At 41.3% G+C, this 12794-nt stretch overlaps 8 non-coding genes across 8 annotated transcripts; all 8 read left to right on the plus strand.

Moving 5' to 3' along the window:
- The first annotated feature begins 44 nt into the window (after positions 1 to 44).
- On the plus strand, positions 45 to 116 carry trnap-ugg (transfer RNA proline (anticodon UGG)). The gene has a single exon. It is a non-coding gene; the product is annotated as a tRNA-Pro (tRNA).
- A 1900-nt stretch (positions 117 to 2016) lies between these two features.
- On the plus strand, positions 2017 to 2088 carry trnap-ugg (transfer RNA proline (anticodon UGG)). The gene has a single exon. It is a non-coding gene; the product is annotated as a tRNA-Pro (tRNA).
- Positions 2089 to 3509: 1421 nt separating this feature from the next.
- Positions 3510 to 3581, plus strand: trnap-ugg (transfer RNA proline (anticodon UGG)). Its single transcript has one exon. It is a non-coding gene; the product is annotated as a tRNA-Pro (tRNA).
- A 1421-nt stretch (positions 3582 to 5002) lies between these two features.
- trnap-ugg (transfer RNA proline (anticodon UGG)) lies at positions 5003 to 5074 on the plus strand. Its single transcript has one exon. It is a non-coding gene; the product is annotated as a tRNA-Pro (tRNA).
- A 1422-nt stretch (positions 5075 to 6496) lies between these two features.
- Positions 6497 to 6568, plus strand: trnap-ugg (transfer RNA proline (anticodon UGG)). Its single transcript has one exon. It is a non-coding gene; the product is annotated as a tRNA-Pro (tRNA).
- Positions 6569 to 8459: 1891 nt separating this feature from the next.
- Positions 8460 to 8531, plus strand: trnap-ugg (transfer RNA proline (anticodon UGG)). Its single transcript has one exon. It is a non-coding gene; the product is annotated as a tRNA-Pro (tRNA).
- A 1422-nt stretch (positions 8532 to 9953) lies between these two features.
- trnap-ugg (transfer RNA proline (anticodon UGG)) lies at positions 9954 to 10025 on the plus strand. The gene has a single exon. It is a non-coding gene; the product is annotated as a tRNA-Pro (tRNA).
- A 1891-nt stretch (positions 10026 to 11916) lies between these two features.
- Positions 11917 to 11988, plus strand: trnap-ugg (transfer RNA proline (anticodon UGG)). The gene has a single exon. It is a non-coding gene; the product is annotated as a tRNA-Pro (tRNA).
- Positions 11989 to 12794: the final 806 nt, after the last annotated feature.

Below are 12794 nucleotides of genomic sequence, written 5' to 3' on the forward strand. Positions count from 1 at the left end.
GCTGTCCACACGCTCTCTCATCAAAGGCAAACACAGCAAATTTCGGCTCGTTGGTCTAGGGGTATGATTCTCGCTTTGGCTGCGAGAGGTCCCGGGTTCAAATCCCGGACGAGCCCTTCCCAGCTTTATTGACCTTGTATCTCTGCTTTACTGTGAAGAAGAAGGATTGAATGAACAATTACTAGTATGACAACACCCACAAATGCACTTGGTATCAAAGGACAATACAACTCAAAGCTCCCCCACTCATTCCTAAGTTGCCTCAAGTCCTTCTTAAATTAAGTTCTTATGTGGAACTTGATTGACAGATCCAGAAGTCAATACCAGTATCTTGTAAGCACACACTCTGCAGTCTCGTCTCAGGCAGTTTTGGTATGTGTTCTTTAAATCAAGACAGAAACGCTTTGTATTCATATGCGCATGGAAAATAATTTAATTCTGAGATTTTCCAGATTTTTAAACATAAAGGAGGAAACTGAAATATAGATCTGTAAGGGAATAGAAGACCAGCATGGACATGGGGCTTTTCAAAAGATGGATTGATTACACCTAGCTTAGACCCTGTAGTACATAGCAAATTGACAGAGACGCACTGAGATGCTCAAGTGCAGAAGTGACAAAAGGAGCTAGTACATCAACCCACAGTCTAATTAGGATGCAATCCAAATCACATGATGATTGTTTAGGATACCCAATTGCTGACATGAACTCAGGAAGATCAATGGCAGAAAAATGGAGATGTGGAACCTGTTCTGTCTTAAAGTTGGTCTTGTTGACAAAATATGAAGTGAGTTTAGGTGGTGGTGAAACCTATGATAAATGCTTGATGGGTGACTTTGGGTTGCAACTAATCTCCACTTTAGAATAAGAGATTAGAGAACTTTGAAATAAAAAAGACGGAAGCCACGCTGACAATGAGTGAGCTGAAGTGAAAGTTCTAGGATGTCTCTATTCGAAGATCGAACGTACAGAGGGTATCTTTTTGTACTCTTTGGTGCGGGCGCTCTTGTGATGGCTGTGACGGCTCTTGGAACCTGTTCTGTCTTAAAGTTGGTCTTGTTGATAAAATATGACGTGAGTTTAGGTGGTGGTGAGTTGGTGGAACCTGGCGGATGAGTCAAAGAAGAAAGAAAGCCATCACATGATGATTGTTTAGGATACCCAATTGCTGACATGAACTCAGGAAGATCAATGGCAGAAAAATGGAGATGTGGAACCTGTTCTGTCTTAAAGTTGGTCTTGTTGACAAAATATGAAGTGAGTTTAGGTGGTGGTGAAACCTATGATAAATGCTTGATGGGTGACTTTGGGTTGCTTCTTTGATCACAAATGCGTCTCTCTTTGTTCACTCAACTTGTTAATTAAGAGTGCTGATAACAATTGCAAACATGTTGTGTCTTACTTTGTTGTTTGGAGCTGTAGCAGTTTGCTGTCCCCTAACTCAAAATGAGTGAATACACTGAACAACCCCAACGTTAAAACCACTGACAGTTAAGTGAACAACTCTTCTTCTTTTTTACAATGCAATTTTTAGCTGGACAAACCGTTATGCCAGCTTTTACTTGGATTTTTCGTTGACCCTCCACAAGTTTACACTCACAGCTGGGATTTGCAGTGTTACAGATTCATTTACACACATACTTTTGGCAACTAATCTCCACTTTAGAATAAGAGATTAGAGAACTTTGAAATAAAAAAGACGGAAGCCACGCTGACAATGAGTGAGCTGAAGTGAAAGTTCTAGGATGTCTCTATTCGAAGATCGAACGTACAGAGGGTATCTTTTTGTACTCTGTGGTGCGGGCGCTCTCGTGATGGCTGTGACGGCTCTTGGAACCTGTTCTGTCTTAAAGTTGGTCTTGTTGATAAAATATGACGTGAGTTTAGGTGGTGGTGAGTTGGTGGAACCTGGCGGATGAGTCAAAGAAGAAAGAAAGCCATCACAAATTCCCAGGATTCTGTGGCCGTTTTAGCTGTCCACGCGCTCTCTCATCAAAGGCAAACACAGCAAATTTCAGCTCGTTGGTCTAGGGGTATGATTCTCGCTTTGGGTGCGAGAGGTCCCGGGTTCAAATCCCGGACGAGCCCTTCCCAGCTTTATTGACCTTGTATCTCTGCTTTACTGTGAAGAAGAAGGATTGAATGAACAATTACTAGTATAACAACACCCACAAATGCACTTGGTATCAAAGGACAATACAACTCAAAGCTCCCCCACTCATTCCTAAGTTGCCTCAAGTCCTTCTTAAATTAAGTTCTTATGTGGAACTTGATTGACAGATCCAGAAGTCAATACCAGTATCACTTGAGCACACACTCTGCAGTCTCGTCTCAGGCAGTTTTGGTATGTTTTCTTTAAATGAAGACGGAAACGCTTCGTATTCATATGCGTATGGAAAATAATTGAATTCTCAGATTTTTAAACATAAAGGAGGAAACTGAAATATAGATCTGTAAGGGAATAGAAGACCAGCATGGACATGGGGCTTTTCAAAAGATGGATTGATTACACCTAGCTTAGACCCTGTAGTACATAGCAAATTGACAGAGACGCACTGAGATGCTCAAGTGCAGAAGTGACAAAAGGAGCTAGTACATCAACCCACAGTCTAATTAGGATGCAATCCAAATCACATGATGATTGTTTAGGATACCCAATTGCTGACATGAACTCAGGAAGATCAATGGCAGAAAAATGGAGATGTGGAACCTGTTCTATCTTAAAGTTGGTCTTGTTGACAAAATATGACGTGAGTTTAGGTGGTGGTGAAACCTATGATAAATGCTTGATGGGTGACTTTGGGTTGCTTCTTTGATCACAAATGCGTCTCTCTTTGTTCACTCAACTTGTTAATTAAGAGTGCTGATAACAATTGCAAACATGTTGTGTCTTACTTTGTTGTTTGGAGCTGTAGCAGTTTGCTGTCCCCTAACTCAAAATGAGTGAATACACTGAACAACCCCAACGTTAAAACCACTGACAGTTAAGTGAACAACTCTTCTTCTTTTTTACAATGCAATTTTTAGCTGGACAAACCGTTATGCCAGCTTTTACTTGGATTTTTCGTTGACCCTCCACAAGTTTACACTCACAGCTGGGATTTGCAGTGTTACAGATTCATTTACACACATACTTTTGGCAACTAATCTCCACTTTAGAATAAGAGATTAGAGAACTTTGAAATAAAAAAGACGGAAGCCACGCTGACAATGAGTGAGCTGAAGTGAAAGTTCTAGGATGTCTCTATTCGAAGATCGAACGTACAGAGGGTATCTTTTTGTACTCTGTGGTGCGGGCGCTCTTGTGATGGCTGTGACGGCTCTTGGAACCTGTTCTGTCTTAAAGTTGGTCTTGTTGATAAAATATGACGTGAGTTTAGGTGGTGGTGAGTTGGTGGAACCTGGCGGATGAGTCAAAGAAGAAAGAAAGCCATCACAAATTCCCAGGATTCTGTGGCCATGTCAGCTGTCCACGCTCTCTCTCATCAAAGGCAAACACAGCAAATTTCGGCTCGTTGGTCTAGGGGTATGATTCTCGCTTTGGGTGCGAGAGGTCCCGGGTTCAAATCCCGGACGATCCCTTCCCAGCTTTACTGACCTTGTGTCTCTGCTTTACTGTGAAGAGGAAGGATTGAATGAACAATTACTAGTATGACAACACCCACAAATGCACTTGGTATCAAAGGACAATACAACTCAAAGCTCCCCCACTCATTCCTAAGTTGCCTCAAGTCCTTCTTAAATTAAGTTCTTATGTGGAACTTGATTGACAGATCCAGAAGTCAATACCAGTATCACGTGAGCACACACTCTGCAGTCTCGTCTCAGGCAGTTTTGGTATGTTTTCTTTAAATGAAGACGGAAACGCTTCGTATTCATATTCGTATGGAAAATAATTGAATTCTGAGATTTTTAAACATAAAGGAGGAAACTGAAATATAGATCTGTAAGGGAATAGAAGACCAACATGGACATAGGGCTTTTCAAAAGATGGATTGATTACACCTAGCTTAGACCCTGTAGTACATAGCAAATTGACAGAGACGCACTGAGATGCTCAAGTGCAGAAGTGACGATAGGAGCTAGTACATCAACCCACAGTCTAATTAGGATGCAATCCAAATCACATGATGATTGTTTAGGATACCCAATTGCTGACATGAACTCAGGAAGATCAATGGCAGAAAAATGGAGATGTGGAACCTGTTCTGTCTTAAAGTTGGTCTTGTTGACAAAATATGACGTGAGTTTAGGTGGTGGTGAAACCTATGATAAATGCTTGATGGGTGACTTTGGGTTGCTTCTTTGATCACAAATGCGTCTCTCTTTGTTCACTCAACTTGTTAATTAAGAGTGCTGATAACAATTGCAAACATGTTGTGTCTTACTTTGTTGTTTGGAGCTGTAGCAGTTTGCTGTCCCCTAACTCAACATGAGTGAATACACTGAACAACCCCAACGTTAAAACCACTGACAGTTAAGTGAACAACTCTTCTTCTTTTTTACAATGCAATTTTTAGCTGGACAAACCGTTATGCCAGCTTTTACTTGGATTTTTCGTTGACCCTCCACAAGTTTACACTCACAGCTGGGATTTGCAGTGTTACAGATTCATTTACACACATACTTTTGGCAACTAATCTCCACTTTAGAATAAGAGATTAGAGAACTTTGAAATAAAAAAGACGGAAGCCACGCTGACAATGAGTGAGCTGAAGTGAAAGTTCTAGGATGTCTCTATTCGAAGATCGAACGTACAGAGGGTATCTTTTTGTACTCTGTGGTGCGGGCGCTCTTGTGATGGCTGTGACGGCTCTTGGAACCTGTTCTGTCTTAAAGTTGGTCTTGTTGATAAAATATGACGTGAGTTTAGGTGGTGGTGAGTTGGTGGAACCTGGCGGATGAGTCAAAGAAGAAAGAAAGCCATCACAAATTCCCAGGATTCTGTGGCCGTTTTAGCTGTCCACGCGCTCTCTCATCAAAGGCAAACACAGCAAATTTCGGCTCGTTGGTCTAGGGGTATGATTCTCGCTTTGGGTGCGAGAGGTCCCGGGTTCAAATCCCGGACGAGCCCTTCCCAGCTTTATTGACCTTGTATCTCTGCTTTACTGTGAAGAAGAAGGATTGAATGAACAATTACTAGTATGACAACACCCACAAATGCACTTGGTATCAAAGGACAATACAACTCAAAGCTCCCCCACTCATTCCTAAGTTGCCTCAAGTCCTTCTTAAATTAAGTTCTTATGTGGAACTTGATTGACAGATCCAGAAGTCAATACCAGTATCACTTGAGCACACACTCTGCAGTCTCGTCTCAGGCAGTTTTGGTATGTTTTCTTTAAATGAAGACGGAAACGCTTCGTATTCATATGCGTATGGAAAATAATTGAATTCTAAGATTTTTAAACATAAAGGAGGAAACTGAAATATAGATCTGTAAGGGAATAGAAGACCAACATGGACATGGGGCTTTTCAAAAGATGGATTGATTACACCTAGCTTAGACCCTGTAGTACATAGCAAATTGACAGAGACGCACTGAGATGCTCAAGTGCAGAAGTGACGATAGGAGCTAGTACATCAACCCACAGTCTAATTAGGATGCAATCCAAATCACATGATGATTGTTTAGGATACCCAATTGCTGACATGAACTCAGGAAGATCAATGGCAGAAAAATGGAGATGTGGAACCTGTTCTGTCTTAAAGTTGGTCTTGTTGACAAAATATGACGTGAGTTTAGGTGGTGGTGAAACCTATGATAAATGCTTGATGGGTGACTTTGGGTTGCTTCTTTGATCACAAATGCGTCTCTCTTTGTTCACTCAACTTGTTAATTAAGAGTGCTGATAACAATTGCAAACATGTTGTGTCTTACTTTGTTGTTTGGAGCTGTAGCAGTTTGCTGTCCCCTAACTCAACATGAGTGAATACACTGAACAACCCCAACGTTAAAACCACTGACAGTTAAGTGAACAACTCTTCTTCTTTTTTACAATGCAATTTTTAGCTGGACAAACCGTTATGCCAGCTTTTACTTGGATTTTTCGTTGACCCTCCACAAGTTTACACTCACAGCTGGGATTTGCAGTGTTACAGATTCATTTACACACATACTTTTGGCAACTAATCTCCACTTTAGAATAAGAAAATTAGAGAACTTTGAAATAAAAAAGACGGAAGCCACGCTGACAATGAGTGAGCTGAAGTGAAAGTTCTAGGATGTCTCTATTCGAAGATCGAACGTACAGAGGGTATCTTTTTGTACTCTGTGGTGCGGGCGCTCTCGTGATGGCTGTGACGGCTCTTGGAACCTGTTCTGTCTTAAAGTTGGTCTTGTTGATAAAATATGACGTGAGTTTAGGTGGTGGTGAGTTGGTGGAACCTGGCGGATGAGTCAAAGAAGAAAGAAAGCCATCACAAATTCCCAGGATTCTGTGGCCGTTTTAGCTGTCCACACGCTCTCTCATCAAAGGCAAACACAGCAAATTTCGGCTCGTTGGTCTAGGGGTATGATTCTCGCTTTGGCTGCGAGAGGTCCCGGGTTCAAATCCCGGACGAGCCCTTCCCAGCTTTATTGACCTTGTATCTCTGCTTTACTGTGAAGAAGAAGGATTGAATGAACAATTACTAGTATGACAACACCCACAAATGCACTTGGTATCAAAGGACAATACAACTCAAAGCTCCCCCACTCATTCCTAAGTTGCCTCAAGTCCTTCTTAAATTAAGTTCTTATGTGGAACTTGATTGACAGATCCAGAAGTCAATACCAGTATCACTTGAGCACACACTCTGCAGTCTCGTCTCAGGCAGTTTTGGTATGTTTTCTTTAAATGAAGACGGAAACGCTTCGTATTCATATGCGTATGGAAAATAATTGAATTCTGAGATTTTTAAACATAAAGGAGGAAACTGAAATATAGATCTGTAAGGGAATAGAAGACCAGCATGGACATGGGGCTTTTCAAAAGATGGATTGATTACACCTAGCTTAGACCCTGTAGTACATAGCAAATTGACAGAGACGCACTGAGATGCTCAAGTGCAGAAGTGACGATAGGAGCTAGTACATCAACCCACAGTCTAATTAGGATGCAATCCAAATCACATGATGATTGTTTAGGATACCCAATTGCTGACATGAACTCAGGAAGATCAATGGCAGAAAAATGGAGATGTGGAACCTGTTCTGTCTTAAAGTTGGTCTTGTTGACAAAATATGAAGTGAGTTTAGGTGGTGGTGAAACCTATGATAAATGCTTGATGGGTGACTTTGGGTTGCAACTAATCTCCACTTTAGAATAAGAGATTAGAGAACTTTGAAATAAAAAAGACGGAAGCCACGCTGACAATGAGTGAGCTGAAGTGAAAGTTCTAGGATGTCTCTATTCGAAGATCGAACGTACAGAGGGTATCTTTTTGTACTCTGTGGTGCGGGCGCTCTTGTGATGGCTGTGACGGCTCTTGGAACCTGTTCTGTCTTAAAGTTGGTCTTGTTGATAAAATATGACGTGAGTTTAGGTGGTGGTGAGTTGGTGGAACCTGGCGGATGAGTCAAAGAAGAAAGAAAGCCATCACATGATGATTGTTTAGGATACCCAATTGCTGACATGAACTCAGGAAGATCAATGGCAGAAAAATGGAGATGTGGAACCTGTTCTGTCTTAAAGTTGGTCTTGTTGACAAAATATGAAGTGAGTTTAGGTGGTGGTGAAACCTATGATAAATGCTTGATGGGTGACTTTGGGTTGCTTCTTTGATCACAAATGCGTCTCTCTTTGTTCACTCAACTTGTTAATTAAGAGTGCTGATAACAATTGCAAACATGTTGTGTCTTACTTTGTTGTTTGGAGCTGTAGCAGTTTGCTGTCCCCTAACTCAAAATGAGTGAATACACTGAACAACCCCAACGTTAAAACCACTGACAGTTAAGTGAACAACTCTTCTTCTTTTTTACAATGCAATTTTTAGCTGGACAAACCGTTATGCCAGCTTTTACTTGGATTTTTCGTTGACCCTCCACAAGTTTACACTCACAGCTGGGATTTGCAGTGTTACAGATTCATTTACACACATACTTTTGGCAACTAATCTCCACTTTAGAATAAGAGATTAGAGAACTTTGAAATAAAAAAGACGGAAGCCACGCTGACAATGAGTGAGCTGAAGTGAAAGTTCTAGGATGTCTCTATTCGAAGATCGAACGTACAGAGGGTATCTTTTTGTACTCTGTGGTGCGGGCGCTCTCGTGATGGCTGTGACGGCTCTTGGAACCTGTTCTGTCTTAAAGTTGGTCTTGTTGATAAAATATGACGTGAGTTTAGGTGGTGGTGAGTTGGTGGAACCTGGCGGATGAGTCAAAGAAGAAAGAAAGCCATCACAAATTCCCAGGATTCTGTGGCCGTTTTAGCTGTCCACGCGCTCTCTCATCAAAGGCAAACACAGCAAATTTCGGCTCGTTGGTCTAGGGGTATGATTCTCGCTTTGGGTGCGAGAGGTCCCGGGTTCAAATCCCGGACGAGCCCTTCCCAGCTTTATTGACCTTGTATCTCTGCTTTACTGTGAAGAAGAAGGATTGAATGAACAATTACTAGTATGACAACACCCACAAATGCACTTGGTATCAAAGGACAATACAACTCAAAGCTCCCCCACTCATTCCTAAGTTGCCTCAAGTCCTTCTTAAATTAAGTTCTTATGTGGAACTTGATTGACAGATCCAGAAGTCAATACCAGTATCACTTGAGCACACACTCTGCAGTCTCGTCTCAGGCAGTTTTGGTATGTTTTCTTTAAATGAAGACGGAAACGCTTCGTATTCATATGCGTATGGAAAATAATTGAATTCTAAGATTTTTAAACATAAAGGAGGAAACTGAAATATAGATCTGTAAGGGAATAGAAGACCAACATGGACATGGGGCTTTTCAAAAGATGGATTGATTACACCTAGCTTAGACCCTGTAGTACATAGCAAATTGACAGAGACGCACTGAGATGCTCAAGTGCAGAAGTGACGAAAGGAGCTAGTACATCAACCCACAGTCTAATTAGGATGCAATCCAAATCACATGATGATTGTTTAGGATACCCAATTGCTGACATGAACTCAGGAAGATCAATGGCAGAAAAATGGAGATGTGGAACCTGTTCTGTCTTAAAGTTGGTCTTGTTGACAAAATATGACGTGAGTTTAGGTGGTGGTGAAACCTATGATAAATGCTTGATGGGTGACTTTGGGTTGCTTCTTTGATCACAAATGCGTCTCTCTTTGTTCACTCAACTTGTTAATTAAGAGTGCTGATAACAATTGCAAACATGTTGTGTCTTACTTTGTTGTTTGGAGCTGTAGCAGTTTGCTGTCCCCTAACTCAACATGAGTGAATACACTGAACAACCCCAACGTTAAAACCACTGACAGTTAAGTGAACAACTCTTCTTCTTTTTTACAATGCAATTTTTAGCTGGACAAACCGTTATGCCAGCTTTTACTTGGATTTTTCGTTGACCCTCCACAAGTTTACACTCACAGCTGGGATTTGCAGTGTTACAGATTCATTTACACACATACTTTTGGCAACTAATCTCCACTTTAGAATAAGAAAATTAGAGAACTTTGAAATAAAAAAGACGGAAGCCACGCTGACAATGAGTGAGCTGAAGTGAAAGTTCTAGGATGTCTCTATTCGAAGATCGAACGTACAGAGGGTATCTTTTTGTACTCTGTGGTGCGGGCGCTCTCGTGATGGCTGTGACGGCTCTTGGAACCTGTTCTGTCTTAAAGTTGGTCTTGTTGATAAAATATGACGTGAGTTTAGGTGGTGGTGAGTTGGTGGAACCTGGCGGATGAGTCAAAGAAGAAAGAAAGCCATCACAAATTCCCAGGATTCTGTGGCCGTTTTAGCTGTCCACACGCTCTCTCAGCAAAGGCAAACACAGCAAATTTCGGCTCGTTGGTCTAGGGGTATGATTCTCGCTTTGGCTGCGAGAGGTCCCGGGTTCAAATCCCGGACGAGCCCTTCCCAGCTTTATTGACCTTGTATCTCTGCTTTACTGTGAAGAAGAAGGATTGAATGAACAATTACTAGTATGACAACACCCACAAATGCACTTGGTATCAAAGGACAATACAACTCAAAGCTCCCCCACTCATTCCTAAGTTGCCTCAAGTCCTTCTTAAATTAAGTTCTTATGTGGAACTTGATTGACAGATCCAGAAGTCAATACCAGTATCACTTGAGCACACACTCTGCAGTCTCGTCTCAGGCAGTTTTGGTATGTTTTCTTTAAATGAAGACGGAAACGCTTCGTATTCATATGCGTATGGAAAATAATTGAATTCTGAGATTTTTAAACATAAAGGAGGAAACTGAAATATAGATCTGTAAGGGAATAGAAGACCAGCATGGACATGGGGCTTTTCAAAAGATGGATTGATTACACCTAGCTTAGACCCTGTAGTACATAGCAAATTGACAGAGACGCACTGAGATGCTCAAGTGCAGAAGTGACGATAGGAGCTAGTACATCAACCCACAGTCTAATTAGGATGCAATCCAAATCACATGATGATTGTTTAGGATACCCAATTGCTGACATGAACTCAGGAAGATCAATGGCAGAAAAATGGAGATGTGGAACCTGTTCTGTCTTAAAGTTGGTCTTGTTGACAAAATATGAAGTGAGTTTAGGTGGTGGTGAAACCTATGATAAATGCTTGATGGGTGACTTTGGGTTGCAACTAATCTCCACTTTAGAATAAGAGATTAGAGAACTTTGAAATAAAAAAGACGGAAGCCACGCTGACAATGAGTGAGCTGAAGTGAAAGTTCTAGGATGTCTCTATTCGAAGATCGAACGTACAGAGGGTATCTTTTTGTACTCTGTGGTGCGGGCGCTCTTGTGATGGCTGTGACGGCTCTTGGAACCTGTTCTGTCTTAAAGTTGGTCTTGTTGATAAAATATGACGTGAGTTTAGGTGGTGGTGAGTTGGTGGAACCTGGCGGATGAGTCAAAGAAGAAAGAAAGCCATCACATGATGATTGTTTAGGATACCCAATTGCTGACATGAACTCAGGAAGATCAATGGCAGAAAAATGGAGATGTGGAACCTGTTCTGTCTTAAAGTTGGTCTTGTTGACAAAATATGAAGTGAGTTTAGGTGGTGGTGAAACCTATGATAAATGCTTGATGGGTGACTTTGGGTTGCTTCTTTGATCACAAATGCGTCTCTCTTTGTTCACTCAACTTGTTAATTAAGAGTGCTGATAACAATTGCAAACATGTTGTGTCTTACTTTGTTGTTTGGAGCTGTAGCAGTTTGCTGTCCCCTAACTCAAAATGAGTGAATACACTGAACAACCCCAACGTTAAAACCACTGACAGTTAAGTGAACAACTCTTCTTCTTTTTTACAATGCAATTTTTAGCTGGACAAACCGTTATGCCAGCTTTTACTTGGATTTTTCGTTGACCCTCCACAAGTTTACACTCACAGCTGGGATTTGCAGTGTTACAGATTCATTTACACACATACTTTTGGCAACTAATCTCCACTTTAGAATAAGAGATTAGAGAACTTTGAAATAAAAAAGACGGAAGCCACGCTGACAATGAGTGAGCTGAAGTGAAAGTTCTAGGATGTCTCTATTCGAAGATCGAACGTACAGAGGGTATCTTTTTGTACTCTGTGGTGCGGGCGCTCTCGTGATGGCTGTGACGGCTCTTGGAACCTGTTCTGTCTTAAAGTTGGTCTTGTTGATAAAATATGACGTGAGTTTAGGTGGTGGTGAGTTGGTGGAACCTGGCGGATGAGTCAAAGAAGAAAGAAAGCCATCACAAATTCCCAGGATTCTGTGGCCGTTTTAGCTGTCCACGCGCTCTCTCATCAAAGGCAAACACAGCAAATTTCGGCTCGTTGGTCTAGGGGTATGATTCTCGCTTTGGGTGCGAGAGGTCCCGGGTTCAAATCCCGGACGAGCCCTTCCCAGCTTTATTGACCTTGTATCTCTGCTTTACTGTGAAGAAGAAGGATTGAATGAACAATTACTAGTATGACAACACCCACAAATGCACTTGGTATCAAAGGACAATACAACTCAAAGCTCCCCCACTCATTCCTAAGTTGCCTCAAGTCCTTCTTAAATTAAGTTCTTATGTGGAACTTGATTGACAGATCCAGAAGTCAATACCAGTATCACTTGAGCACACACTCTGCAGTCTCGTCTCAGGCAGTTTTGGTATGTTTTCTTTAAATGAAGACGGAAACGCTTCGTATTCATATGCGTATGGAAAATAATTGAATTCTCAGATTTTTAAACATAAAGGAGGAAACTGAAATATAGATCTGTAAGGGAATAGAAGACCAGCATGGACATGGGGCTTTTCAAAAGATGGATTGATTACACCTAGCTTAGACCCTGTAGTACATAGCAAATTGACAGAGACGCACTGAGATGCTCAAGTGCAGAAGTGACAAAAGGAGCTAGTACATCAACCCACAGTCTAATTAGGATGCAATCCAAATCACATGATGATTGTTTAGGATACCCAATTGCTGACATGAACTCAGGAAGATCAATGGCAGAAAAATGGAGATGTGGAACCTGTTCTATCTTAAAGTTGGTCTTGTTGACAAAATATGACGTGAGTTTAGGTGGTGGTGAAACCTATGATAAATGCTTGATGGGTGACTTTGGGTTGCTTCTTTGATCACAAATGCGTCTCTCTTTGTTCACTCAACTTGTTAATTAAGAGTGCTGATAACAATTGCAAACATGTTGTGTCTTA

Source organism: Leuresthes tenuis, unplaced genomic scaffold (genome assembly GCF_036924035.1).
Source record: "Leuresthes tenuis unplaced genomic scaffold, fLeuTen1.0.hap1 SCAF_23, whole genome shotgun sequence".
Classification (NCBI taxonomy): domain Eukaryota; kingdom Metazoa; phylum Chordata; class Actinopteri; order Atheriniformes; family Atherinopsidae; genus Leuresthes; species Leuresthes tenuis.